This window comes from Bubalus kerabau, chromosome 14, assembly GCF_029407905.1.
Source record: "Bubalus kerabau isolate K-KA32 ecotype Philippines breed swamp buffalo chromosome 14, PCC_UOA_SB_1v2, whole genome shotgun sequence".
Classification (NCBI taxonomy): domain Eukaryota; kingdom Metazoa; phylum Chordata; class Mammalia; order Artiodactyla; family Bovidae; genus Bubalus; species Bubalus kerabau.
In genome coordinates, this window is record NC_073637.1 from 12,850,593 (window position 1) to 12,864,940 (window position 14,348).

Sequence of the window (14,348 nt, forward strand, 5' to 3'; positions counted from 1 at the left end):
CAAATAGTTATTGAGCACATAAGCAGGGTTACACAACAGTGAATAAAATGTTAGTGGTCCCTTTTTAACAGTAGAAGCAAAGACAGAGGAGAATAGATAGTATGAATTTAGTAGGTACTTAATCTTATGAGCAAGGATAAATACCCATCTTGTAATGCCATCTAAACTGAGATCTGAAGAGTGGACCATTAGTCAGTCTGGCAAAAGGAGAAATGCATGGACATAGAAAGGAGAGGCCAAAGCCTGGAGATGAGAAAAATCCTGTGTATCTTACAAACAGTTACTGTTTCTGTGTGGCAGTACTGCAGGGTATGAAGGAGATGTGGGAAAGAAGTGGACAGGAAGTGCGCTGTGAGGCTGGCTGGCTGAGTCATGTTAACAGGTTCAGGGCAGTTTGGACCAAAGGCCACTGGAAGCCATTATAGGACTTTAAAGGGGGTGAGAAATACTCATTTATTTTTTCAAAAGATTGTTCTCAAAGCTTTTGGAGAATGGATTAAAGGTAAAGTAAGACTGGATACAGTTGAGCAAGTTCAGAGGCTTTTGCTAAAGTCCACGAAATAACTGATAGTAATCAGTGCTCAGGTACTGACAGTGGATGGTCTGGCAATACAGGGTTTATAGATGTGGGCTCCACTGAGCCCATAACTTTGTGTCCAGTGGTAAAGTAGAGGATGAGTTTCCCCAGAGGGCTCTCCACCTCTTTTTCAGGTAAAGTTGAGATGTTGTGGAGCTAAGGCAATCCAGATATATTCTCAAATACTTATTTTCAGTTGACTCTCCATCTTGTTAGTCATTGAGTATGAGCTGACCCACCCCAAAGTAGAAGCATCAGACTGGAACTCATGAAGCCTCCCTGAGTCAGGCTTTCTGTTTCCACAGGAGCCCAGTAGCCAGCTGCTTAACAGAAGCAGTTGGCCTGATAGCTGTGTCAGGGAGGCAGAAGAGTCCATCCTCTCAGGGGCACCGCCAGGTGGCACCTTTATCAGAGGCTCCAGTCAGTAAAATCATGAGTCACAGAGACTTGTCACCAGAAATGGTTCTTAAGGCTGTGGAGCCTCAAAGGTACTAGCACTTTCCTGCATGCAACCCTTCCTGATTGGGAGAGTTGCCTCTGGGACTTACAGGATGGGGAAGTTCATCCTATACCGTAGGATGGATGTAGAGGCAACAACAGGAGGACTTTAAAGTGACCCAGAGAGCCTCAGCCATAAGTCACTTCATTTCCCTTCCCTACTGTAAACGCTGCCCACACCCTACTCACTGAATCTGGGTATTGGACGAGATCAGAGAGTGACCACGTGGGTGTCTGTGTCTAAGAGAGCCATAAAACTTTAGTTCTTCTCTAAAGTTTCCTGGCCAGCTTCTGAGGGGTATGTGTGGTTTTCTGGGGGTCAGGCAGACCTCAGCCCTACACCTTACTGTTTTCCTCCGAAAAGCAGAAGAATTTGGGAGGAGGAGTACAGAGGGAGAGAGAGAAGTGGGGGATGTAGTGGAGAGCAACTCTGTACCAGTAGTCAAGGCTTTGCATTCCCTTTTGGTCATTCTCTTGTAATTCCGCCAAAGGAACTTCTTTTCGGTCCATCATCCAAAGCTCTTTATTTTCAGCAAGGTAGTCTTTACTTACGCAGTCTATTTTAGCTCTGGGGCCTCTGGCTCAGCAGTCACAGCTATTCACCTGGAGACAGGACTTGTTTGCCCATTGTCATGACACATCCCTTCCTCTGCCAGTCCAGGGTAGAATGAGTAACAACCAAGTCATCATTTCAGTGCCCGATTTCAATCCCACTTCTCACTGCTCAGCTTCTAAACATGAATTCAACTCCTTTCATTAACAGGGCAGTGGATTCTTATTCCTGCCTTCTCTCCACTCACCACTAGAATAACTCTGAGATTCCAGTGTGTCTTCTCATTTCCCAGAACTCAGCCCTCAAGGACCTTTATCCTCTCTCTTTGAGTCCTGGCTCTGTCAGTATCCCATTCATGTTGCCAAAACTGTCCAGAACCATGACGACCTGAGATCCTATCCTGCTTGCAAGCTAGTAAGTTTCCCTGCTACAGTTTCATGGATGCTGGTAGAAGACATGAGTCCCCTGTGTAAGAGCTGAAGGATAGTTGATTCTTCTCAGTAATATTAATAGCAGTAGCCAGAGTATCAGCATTTGTAATAGTGTAATTTCCTGATCCTCGGGTACCCGTAGTGGCCCATGTTATTGGAGAGAAGCCCTTCATTGAGGAAACCCAAATCTTTTGTAATGAGCAGTAAGCATGCCTGTCCTTTGCTCTAGAGGGAGTCATTGTTTTTATCTCTCAAGGCTGTTTGCTCCACAGATGTCCTTGAAAATATAGTCCAGAGCAAAAAGACAGTCAGTACCTCTGCTTGCAGCATGTTAAAAACACAGACCTATAGAAAGTTGTTTCCCAACATACGTAAATTGTATTTCAGTAAATCTGACTTTAGAGAGGTAGCTGACATTTAGTAAGAACACAATATGTATATTTGTTGGTGTTCATTTGGTTGACCTGTTTTTGAGGGCAAACCTCTATGCAATGACTTCTGTGAATTTTAGGATTAATTTTCCCCAAGGTAAGTTGCTAACTAATAACATGTACTTTAAAAGCAATGTGTAACATGTTCAGATACCTTTTGATTTGGGGAAAAAAATTACTTGTGATCTTTAAGGATTTCAGGAAGGTTGAAGTGAAATGTGAGAAAACTTGTAGATTGATGCAAGGAGTGGGGTTACTTTGCTTTTGTTTATATCAAATTGTATTACGGTTCAGTTCAGTCACTCACTTGTGTCCGACTCTTTGTGACCCCATGGACTGCAGCACACCAGGCCTCCCTGTCCATCACCAACTCCCAGAGCTTGTTCAAACTCACGTCCATAGAGTTGGTGATGCCATCCAACCATCTCATCCTCTGTTGTCCCCTTCTCCTCCTGCCTTCAGTCTTTCCCAGCATCAGGATCTTTTCCAATGAACCAGTTCTTTGCATCAGGTGGCCAAAGTATTGGAGTTTCAGCTTCAGCATCAGTCATTCCAGTGAATATTCAGGACTGATTTCCTTTAGGATTGACTGGGTGGATCTTCTTGCAGTCCAAGGGACTCTCAAGAGTCTTCGCCAACTCCACAGTTCAAAAGCATCAATTCTTCAGGGCTCAGCTTTCTTTATGGCCCAACTCTCACATCCATACATGACTATTGGAAAAACCATAGCTGTGACTAGATAGGCCTTTGTCGCCAAAGTAACATCTCTGCTTTGTAATACGCTATCTAGGTTTGTCATAGCTTTTCTTTCAAGGAGTAAGGTCTTTTAATTTCATGTCTGCAGTCACCATCTGCAGTGATTTTGGAGCCCGAGAAAATAAAGTCTGTCACTGTTTCCATTGTTTCCTCATCTATTTGTCATGAAGTGATGGGATGCCATGATATTAGTTTTTTGAATGTTGAGTTCTAAGCCAACTTTTTCACTCTCCTCTTTCACTTTCATCAAGAGGCGCTTTAGTTTTTCTTCACTTTCTGTCATAAAGGTGGTGTATTTATTTTTTGTTTGTTTTTGTTAATATGTTTGATTTTTGAAAGGTGAAACCTTCCCTACACCCTCAACTGTATATGCTACTTCCACGCCCTGAATATCCTATGTGTGACAAATTCTGATGACATTTCCATCACTGATAGGGTTAGACAAAGTGCGATCACTAGCACTGATGTTATTTTTTGCACTTGTTTTGTGCTTCTAGTGTGACAGAATGTTTGCTAAGAGCTTCACAAAATACTTGGAGCCAAAGAATCTGTCTGTAAAGGGGGAGACCTGGGTTTGATCCCTGGGTTGGGAAGATCCCCTGGAGAAGGGAAATGTTACCCACTTCAGTATCCTGGCCTGGAGAATTCCATGGACTTTATAGTCCATGGGGTCACAAAGAGTCGGACATGACTGAGCAACTTGCCCGCACAGTCACAAATATTATTAAGTGAAAGTGAAAGTTGCTCAGTCGTGTCCAACTCTTTGCAACCCCAAGGACTGTATAGTCCATGGAATTCTGTAGACCAGAATACTGGAGTGCGTAGCCTTTCCCTTCTCCAGGGGATCTTCCCAACCCAGGGATCGAACCCAGGTCTCTCTCATTACAGGTGGATTCTTTACCAGGTGAGCCACAAGGGAAGCCCAAATATTATTAAATTTAATTTTAAAAACTTGCCCTGAAACCATGAGTCATAGGTGATCTTCACTATCATGGATGAAGAAACTGAGGACTGAGAGGTAGATACGATTGCTTAAGAACGCACAGCTAGAAAAAGTTGAAGTTCGGCTTGAAGCGCAGCCCTGTAATTATGTTCTTACTCCCTGCCAGCTTGGGTCGCAAACACAGTGTTTGTAAGTGAGGCTTCTTTTTCTTTAGATTTTGAGATAATGTAGTTATAGGAGGGTGAGAGGCCAGTGTAGTTAGTTGGAGGCTTAAACTTGCAGTTTTCATATTTGTTTTGTTGTTAAGTAGTAGGGCTCCATTTTATCAACTTGCAATTTCTAAATCGTCCTTTTCAGTTATTTTCTGTAAACAAGCATTCTTGTGGAGTATTGAAAGCTGACTTTCTTTGCTGAAAATTGTTACATTTGAACTTATTTTGACTTAAATATTTAATGTGTTCTGATATTAAGTAAGTATATTTACCAAGTTGTTTTTGAAAGTACAGAGAAATCAGCTTCATGTATTCCATTTGTTTGCCTGAACGTGTACATGAATTTAGACTGGGATATGTAAAATGATCTGCTCGGTATGTTGGCATTAGTTCTGAGTTGGTACTGGGTAAAAGTAGGTTGATGCCTACAACTGAGAGGCTGAAGCGTTTTGGAAGTATTCTTTGGTAAGTGGGACTTCCTATATTAAAATGTGAATATAGTTAAACTAAAGCTTCTTCTTTTTATTTATAGAACAGTATGTTGAAGCAATAGTCAAAATATGTGGCCTGGGGTTGGCAACCCTCTGAAATGGGCGTGCCTGAGTTCCAGTGCCGTGTGTGTCATGGTGACAACTGGCCGTGCTCTGGCTTTGCTGTGTGTCCCTGACCCTTCTTAGTAGTCTGTTAGCATATTTAATGTGGGTTTTTTAAGAACTTCATTTTAGCTGATTTTCAGTGTTCTTTCTTTACAAGCAACTTTTAAAAAACGATAGTGTATCCTAGTTTTATTGAAATCAAATTTAACTTTTTAAACCATTCTCAATTTGCCTAGCTTGGGTAGGTAGACAGCTTATGCCTTTAAATAATTTTTAAAAATATTTAAGCACTTCAAAATTTCTTCCTAGTTTAGGTATACAGGCAGAGCTTTTTGTGAAGTCCTTTTACAGCGTCTGGTCTCTCAGACCCTTTCTAAGGTCTTATTTGGGCCTCACAAGTGAGAGACGGAAAAATAGTTTTCCAAAAAGTGTGACTGGTTTATGGTATTACAGGAAACTGTCCTCAAGTTATAAAATATGGGTTAAACAGGTGCCCTAAGACACTCTATCCCAGGCACTTGTTCCCCCCTTGTAGCAAGGTCACATTTTTTGTACATCAGGGCTTCTTAACTAATTCGCTGTGCCTAATCTTTATATGCACTCTTTTCCCTCATCTTGTGTAAAATGGGAACTCTTAAGTAACCTTGTCATGAGTTAGTTGAAGATACTGAAAAAGACTGCTACTGCCTAAGTCACTTCAGTCGTGTCTGACTCTGTGCGACCCCATAGACGGCAGCCCACCAGGCCCCGCCGTCCCTGGGATTCTCCAGGCAAGAACACTGGAGTGGGTTGCCATTTCCTTCTCCAGTGCATGAAAATGAAAAATGAAAGTGAAGCTGCTCAGTCGTGTCCGACTCTTAGCGACCCCATGGACTGCAGCCTACCAGGCTCCTCTGTCCATGGGATTTTCCAGGCAAGTGTACTGGAGTAGGGTGCCATCGCTTTCTCCGCTGGAAAAGACTGCTTGGAACTATTTGGTGAAAGTTCTTGACTTAATAAGGAAAGAAAAAAAACTCGTCTTCTGAGGTTGCTGAGATCTAAGGTAAGAGCAAATCTGTCTGTGAAATTGTGAAGAAGGAAAAAGAAGTTTATGCTGCTTTGCTGTCACACCTCAAACTGCAAAAGTTATGGCCATGGTGTATAAGTTCTTAGGGAAGATGGCAAAAGGGTTAAATTTATACAATAAGATACTGTGAGAGAGACAACATTCACATAACTTTTATTACAGTATGTCATTCAGTTCAGTCGCTCAGTCGTGGCCGACTCTTTGCGACCCCATGAATCGTAGCACGCCAGGCCTCCCTGTCCATCACCAACTCCCGGAGTTCACCCAGACTCAGGTCCATCGAGTCAGTGATGCCATCCAGCCATCTCATCCTCTGTCGTCTCCTTCTCCTCCCGTCCCCAATCCCTCCCAGCATCAGAGTCTTTTTCAATGAGTCAACTCTTCGCATGAGGTGGCCAAAGTACTGGAGTTTCAGCTTTAGCATCATTCCTTCCAAAGAAATCCCAGGACTGATCTCCCTTAGAATGGACTGGTTGGATCTCCTTGCAGTCCAAGGGACTCTCAAGAGTCTTCTCCAACACCACAGTTCAAAAGCATCAATTCTTTGGTGCTCAGCTTTCTTCACAGTCCAACTCTCACATCCATACATGACCATTGGAAAAACCATAGCCTTGACTAGATAGATCTTTGTTGGCAAGGTAGTATCTCTGCTTTTGAATATGCTATCTAGGTTGGTCATAACTTTCCTTGTCGTTATGATTGTATTATTATTAATTGTTATTGTTAATCTCTTACTGTGCCTAATTTATAAATTAAACTTTATCATCAGTATGTGTATATAGGAAAGGCCACGGGTATGTGTAGGTTTTAGTACTATCTGAGGTTCCAGGCCTCTCTCAGGAGCCTTGGAGCATCTCCCCCTTGGATAAGGGGGACTGCTGTACCTACTTTTTTATCTCTATAGATTTTTCTCTTCTGGACATTTCTTATAAGTGAAACCATATAATACATGCTTTTTTGTGTGTCTGACTTTATTCACTTAACATAATGCTTTTGAAGATCGTTTGTGTTTTTGAGAACAGCTAACTTTTGAACTATGTAGCTGACCGTCTGCACAATTGAGAAGCTGTAACTTTACAGTCTGGCCTCTGTATCTTCAGTTCTGCATTCTTAGGTTCAGCCAACCTCGTTGTGTAGTACTTACTGCATTGCATATTTATTAGAAAAAAATCCACATATAAGTGGATCTGTGCAGTTCAAACTCATGTTATTCAAGTGTCAGCTGTATACACCAATAATTCGTTCCTTTTTGTTGCTGTGTAGTATTCCATTATATGGATACACTACATTTTTTTTTTTATCCATTTACAAGTTGATGGACATTTGGATTGTTTCTGCTTTTTGGTCACTGTGAGTAATGCTGCTGTGAACATCTGTGTGACTGTATGTTTTCATGTCTTTTGGGTAGATGCCTAGGAATGGAATTGCTGAGTCATGATAAATTTGTGTTTAATTTTTTTTTTTTTTTTGAAACTCCTCACTAGACTACCATATGAGAGTTTCAGTTTCTCCAAATCCTCCCAGCACTTTTCATTGTCTTTTTGGATTATAACAATTTTATTAGTTGATGTGAAGTGATACTTTACAGTGGTTTGGATTTCCATTTCCTTAATGACTAATGTTGAACATCTTTTAAAGCCATTTTTGTATCTTTTATGTGAGATGTTTATCAAATCTTTTGCCCATTTTTTAATCGGGTTGTCTGAATTGGGAGGGTTCTTTACATAGTCTGGATCCAAGTTCTTTATTGGATACATGATTTGTAAGTATTTTCTCCCAGTCAGTGGGACAAAAAGACAAAGAAAAATTGTCTTTATATTTTTTTCATTGTCTCTTTTGAGTTGCAAGGCTTATGAGTTTTAACAGAGTCAGTTTCTCTTTTCTTTTTAGATTTGTGTTTTTGGTGCTGCGCCCAAGAAATCTTTGCCCAATCCAGGGTCATGAGATGTACTCCTCTGTTTTCTTCTAAAAGTTTTTTTATAGTTTCAGCTCTTACATTTAGGTCTTTGATCCATTTTAAATTAACTTTTGTGTATAGTGTGAGGAAGATGTCTAAATTCATCTTTTTGTATGTCATTATCCAGTTGTCTCAGTGCTAGTTGTTGATGAGACTGTCCTTTCCCCCTGTTGAATTGCCTTGGCATTTTTGTTGGTAATTAATTGACCATAGATATATGGCTTTATTTCTGGACTCTCATTTCTTTTTCATTGGTCTGCATGTCTCCTCTTCTGCCAGTACCACATATTTTGATTACTATAGCTTTTCATACCATAATAATAGAGCATTCTTCTTTTCTTGTTAAAAAAATATACACTCTTAAATATTGAAACTATATAGGAAAGTAAAAGAAGAAAGTAGAAATCAGCATCTAAATGGTCACTGTTTTGGTGAGCGTGTTTCAGACACCTCTGCGCATCTGTGCACGTTGCCTGAGCGCACAGGCGCCCGCTGCAGTTACACACAGAGGCATGTCAGTATTTGCCCACACTCCTTGTTCTGGTGTACTTTTTGAGTGAATGCCTCTATTGTCAACTTCAGGAGAGAAATGATTGTTTTTCTTTCTTCAGGCACTTTTTAAATTCTGTGAGTTTTTACTGACATAAACGTCTGAGAAGAGTGAAGATGCTTTGGGTTGAGAACTATGAATGTTGTTTTCTTGGTCTCATGTTAAATGGAATGTATTTCTCACTCATCTGCCGAAAGATGGCCTTCAAACAAAATTGTACATGTGTGCTCTGTGAATGGATGGCAGATTATGTGTGAAACTTTGAAAAATTAATCCCCAGATCCAGTTTTAAATGAATTTAGTTTGCAGAAATCTCCTGTTAAGTATTAGGTAAACTTTTTGGCAGTTGGAACAGTGAGTGTGGAGCCAATAAATTACATACGTATGTGCAGTGATAGTTGTATGTACAGTCACGTGGGGGCCGATCCCTGCTGCAGGCTTGGTTTTTACTCAGGTATAAGGGAGTAGCGTGTTTGCGCTTTTGTCCTTGGTGATTTCAGCCTCGTAGACTTGATGAAACTGGGTCCTTCGCTACTTTCAGTAGCCATCGTGGAGCTGACCAAATTCATCTGAGTGTAGATCCACTTCCATGATCAGAAACTCGTCTGACATTCACGCTTTTCTTGCAGTATGATTTTTCTATGATGAATACATGGTTTAAAGTCACATTTAGAGGTGTTACAGATGTAGGAGACCATACAGATTATGCTTCATTTAAAAAGATTGAAATTTAATTTTAGCAATAGGGAGCCATTAAAGAGGTTTTGACTTTGGAGAGTGACATAGATAGACAACTTTCAAAAAACCACCCCGCACATTGGTTGGTTCAGTGGAAATTTGGTGTTTGAAAATGTCATGCTTAGTCTGTGGCCATATCACCCTGAATGTGCCCAATCTCATCTGAGAATGTCATGCTTAGGTTATGTGGGAAACTGGATTGCTCAATGAAATTATAAAAATGAGTGCTTTTTTTTTTCATGATTTTTAAAAGTTAAAAGTTGAAATAAGAAATTTTCAGATGAAAGACTCTACAGAATGAAAACCAATTAGCAGTGACTAACTGGTGGGATTATAGATTTTTCTTCCTGCTTTTGGTGGAAATTTTAGAAAAAAATATTAAATATATTATGTAATAAGATGTTAAAATGAAGCTGTTTTGTTCTGAGTTGATCTCTAAGTCAGTAGATGCACATTTCTGAAATGGGTTGTAAGAACACAGTGCAGGTCCTGCAAGGGAAAGAGCCAGAAGATGGATCTTGTGACTTTTAACACCTATCCCATCTGTTGGTATATAAAGATTCAGGAAGTTAGAAATTGGAAGACTTTTTGAACCAAGAAGTTTAATGCGTTTCTTCTGACTCCCCGTCCCATCTCAGTGTTCCCCCCACCCCAAGTACGGGTAGTGACTTGGAGAGCTTACTCAGCGATTGATTCGGTTCGGGGGACACAGTGGGTTGATGTCTGTCTCTCTCATGCCTGGGTGAAGGAGAGGCTGTTTGCTCTGGCAGCACATGAAAAGGACCTGTGTGGGTTCTTGTTCTTTGGGGCAAGGGTTACGTGATTCCTGTGGATCCTATGAGGGCCACTAGTGAGAGAAAGCCCATTGGAGCAAAGTGGTGTGGAGTGGAGCAGGGAGTAGATGACTGGATGCCCAGAGCAGATGCATGTTCTTCATCAAGGGAATGCAGTGAGAGATCTCAAAGGGCTGGAGTGGCTGAGAGCGTGCTGGGACCCTGGAAGCAGTTCCTCATAGGTTGGCTCTATGCACTTGTGAGCTAAGAGAGTGCCCGTGTCCTAGAGGGACCCTTAATTGCCTCACCCAGGGTTACTAAGGTGGAAGGAAGAGGGGTAAAGTGCGGTCCTCTAATAATGCCTGCTAGCCTGCTTTTGGAGAAGGAAATGGCAGCCCACTCCAGTATTCTTGCCTGGGAAATCCATGGACAGAGGAGCCTGGCAGGCTATATAATCCATGGGGTCTCAAAGAGTCAGAAATGACTTAGCGACTAAACAGCAGCCTGCCTTAGGCAGAGCCGGGCATAGGGGAGAAACTGTACCCTTGAATGAAAATTTTGACAATTACACAGTGCTGAAGAGGGTCTGTCAGTTTCTAAGCTCAGTTTTTATAACTTGAAAATGACCAAAATCATAATAAAAGTTCAGGGGCACTATCACCAAAGTAGTGAACAGAAAGTTGCTTTATGGTTACATCCCACAGGTTCTACTTATTCGGGATAATGGTTACTGTTGTTTTTATAATAAGAAAAATATCAGTGAAAACAAACTTTTATAAGAAGAAGGTGCCCATTGAGACATTTGTTGTGGGTAAAGCACTGCCTTTACGGCCAGGGATATCTCTGCTTGACTCAAACCAATGCCTTGTTAGCACTGACATGAGGGAAGTAAACCAGTTTTTGAGGTTAATTTTCATCATTTACTTTTCATAAAAGAGGTGACATCATCTGTTTTCTAGTGTTTTCCAAAGAGATTATGGTCTATAGCAAAATTCATGGTACACATAGGTACTCACAGATATTACTAGCGCTCTTTCCTCTCTGAAGCAGATGCTTCCTATAGCTTTAAATGTTCTTACTCCCCTTCACATATGTTTTACTTCCTCTAAATGTACTTCTTTAGCATACCAAATGGATTAGAGGATTTAAATGACTACTGGATACTACTATCAAAGATGTAAGAAGTGTGAGCTTTTAATATAGCTAAAAATTCAATTTTGAGTTGAATTGTGAAAGGTTTTCAGAAACAGTGAAAAGTAGTTTTAATTGTGTGTTAGTTTTTAGTGAGGAAACGTATGAAGTAGGGATCTAGAGAAAAGGTAGACCCAGCTGGAGAATTGTTTTCATTACTGTTCATGGGGCTCTTTTTTGGGGGGTGCAACGACTTAGTTGCTCCTCGGCATGTGAGGTCTTCCCAGGTCAAGTGTTGAATCCATGTCTCCTGTATTGGCAGGCAGATTCTTTACTACTGAACCACCAGGGGAGCCCACGGTTTGGATTTCGTAAAGCAAAGAGAAGGCTTCTCACCCCAGCGAAAACACTTTGTAAAAACCAGTATCATTCTAGTGTTCCTATTTTCTCAAAACATGCATCAGTGTTTTCTTTTTCTGGAAAGCTGTTTTAGTTTTTATTTGATTGATACAGTTTAAAATGTTCTTGGCGTTTTGTCATCTCTCTGGATGATGGTATACTTTAGTGTTCAAATTTTGTACTTTGAAACTTAAAGGGTTATTTTTAGTAATACAGGCACCTCTTAAATGTCTCAAAAAGCTGATTTATGTCACTTTTAATTTCATAATATCTTTATAGTCTGCATCTCAGAGTTCCATTTGTAACATAGTTAAGATTTGTTTATTTATAGGAATGGCTTTAAATTAGGAAGGAAGTTATAGTTAGCTTTGTATTTGAGTCCAGAATATTCTTTATAATTCATTCAAGCATCTTTGGTTGCAGCTTGCAGAAATTGACAGGGTAATTTGGATGGAAAAGGAATTTATTGGGAGGCTGGCAAGTAACTCACAAAACTGGCAGAGAGACTAGGAATGCAGCCTCAAAAAACTGAGCAGCAGTGCAAGGAGGGCGAGCCCAGGAAAGCCCGGCCCAGGTGATCGTCTGGTTGGGACACTGGCACTGGGCTCTTGCTGCCGCCAGTATGAGTGATTCCTCAAGCGTCCCTCTCTGGATCAGTCGGAAGCTATGGGGGTGGAGGTGCCAGTGTTTGTGGGCTGGCCTTAACATGACCTACACATTTGTGCTCGCGTGACTTTCTGAGTTTTCATTTGGAGACCCTTGACCTGGCACATTTAACATGAATGGAACTCTTGCTTTTTTTGGTGACTTCAGTGGTAACGAATCCGCCTGCCAGTGCAGGAGACACAGGTTTGATCCCTGATTTGAGAAGATCCCCTGGAGGAGGAATGGCAACCCACTCCAGTATTCTTGCTTAGGAAATCCCATGGATAGAGGAGCCTGGTGGGCTACAGTCCGTGGGGTCCCAAAGAGTCGGACATGACTGGGTAGCTGGGCACGCACGCACCTGCTCCTTCCCACCCAGGCAGGTGGTCTTAGAAGTTGTTCTGTAATTTGAATTTTTCTGTTTTATGTCTCCTTATAAGATAGATTGAGGTTCAGCCATATTTGACAAGTATTTGACAGAGGGTAGTATTGAGGATGTCCCCATGTATCACATCAGAAGGTATACAGTGATTGTCACATTTCTTGATGGTAACTGAGTTTGATCCCTCATTTGAAGTGATGCCTACCAGCTTTTTCCGTTTGTTTTTTCAGTCTAAAATACGTACATAAAAATTACTGATGATATGAAAGTATTAATTATGGCAATTAATTATTGTGTTGCAATGATACATTCATTTGGTTTGTGGATATTAACCTGTCAAATCATTTAAACTAAGTTGTTTAAGTCTAGAAAATAGAGAACACAGTACTAGCTTTTTATTTCTCTGCATAGGTTGGAGAAGTTTTATTTTATTGATTTGTCTCCTTGTGTTTATACTAATGGTTGAGAGCAACACTCAGATACACTGCTGTGAGCATGTACCACAAAATGGTATGTGTATATGTTGACAGTAATTTCAGGCTATGACAATTCCTCTTTACTGCATAATAGGCAACACGAGGTAATATACTGTGTATGCCAAAATGTGGAAATACTGATTATTTTCCACTTATATATCTCTGCAAAGCCTCTTGAAGTGAGGAAAAACAGAATTCCATTAAGAAATTACCAGCTGTTTTGAGAAATTAAACTGTATGATGTGATGCTTTTGTATTTGTGTGTATTGATGTTTTGTATCTGTTAAATCCATTAGATAACATATGGCTACTTTCATTGCTAAGAGAAAAGCTGTTAAGATATGTAAGGTTTTTTTTTTTTTTTTAAAGAGACGATAGACACAGAAAAAAATCAATTTTAGGATGTGTAGCATGTTTGGACAGTGTTTTAAACGTAAAGCTTTAACACACACACACTTTGGTCATTAAAGACTAATTTTTAGAATAGTACATTTTTTTCCCCTTATTCTTTGTTTATTCCAGTTTTATTGAGGAATAATTGTCATACATCACTGTGTAAGTTTAATCACTGTGTAAGTTTAAAGCATACGCCATGATGATTTGATTTCCATATATTGTGAAATAATTACAATAAAAGGTATGTGTCCTTTTTTGATATGTTTCCCCCGGTTGTAAGTTCAGACTTGAATAGTCAATATCTGAAATTAACTAAACTCTCCAATAAGTGGAAATAAAAGACAAAGTTTAAACATGCATAGCAAATGGGATAATAATTGTTGAAAGAAATTTGCGTGGTTTTTGTTATTTAGTGTGACTGAAAAATCTTATCTATTGTTCTGTGGGATTCTTGATGTTGCCTCAGTCTCAGTTTAACAGAGGTTTTTCTTAAGGACTTTTGCATTAATCTTTTCTCTGTCCCTTGTTAGGAATCAGGTGGATAGCATTTAAAATGCCTCTTTTAGACACAGATGTATAGAACAGTCTTTTGGACTCTGTGGGAGAAGGTGAGGGTGGGATGATTTGAGAGAATAGCATTGAAACACGTATATTATCATATGTGAAATAGATCGCCAGTTCAGGTTCGATGCATGAGACAGGGTGCTCAGGGCTGGTGCACTGGGATGACCCTGAGGGATTGGATGGGGAGGGAGGTGGGAGGGGGGTTCAGGATGGGGGACACATGTACACCCATGGTGGATTCATGTTGATGTATGGTGAAAACCACTACAATATT

General features: G+C 40.4%; 1 protein-coding gene across 9 annotated transcripts in view; it reads left to right on the forward strand.

The window, feature by feature from the left end:
• The window catches only part of CYRIB (CYFIP related Rac1 interactor B), a 147,722-nt gene that overhangs the window by 68,991 nt on the left and 64,383 nt on the right, over positions 1-14,348 (forward strand). The window contains exon 1 of one of the 9 annotated variants that reach the window (XM_055545780.1): positions 4,850-4,866. The exons of the other annotated variants lie outside the window; for them this stretch is intronic. The gene's annotated coding sequence lies outside the window, so the exon portion shown is untranslated. Of the gene's footprint in view, positions 1-4,849; positions 4,867-14,348 lie in introns of those variants that run through there. 9 annotated transcript variants of the gene reach the window in all.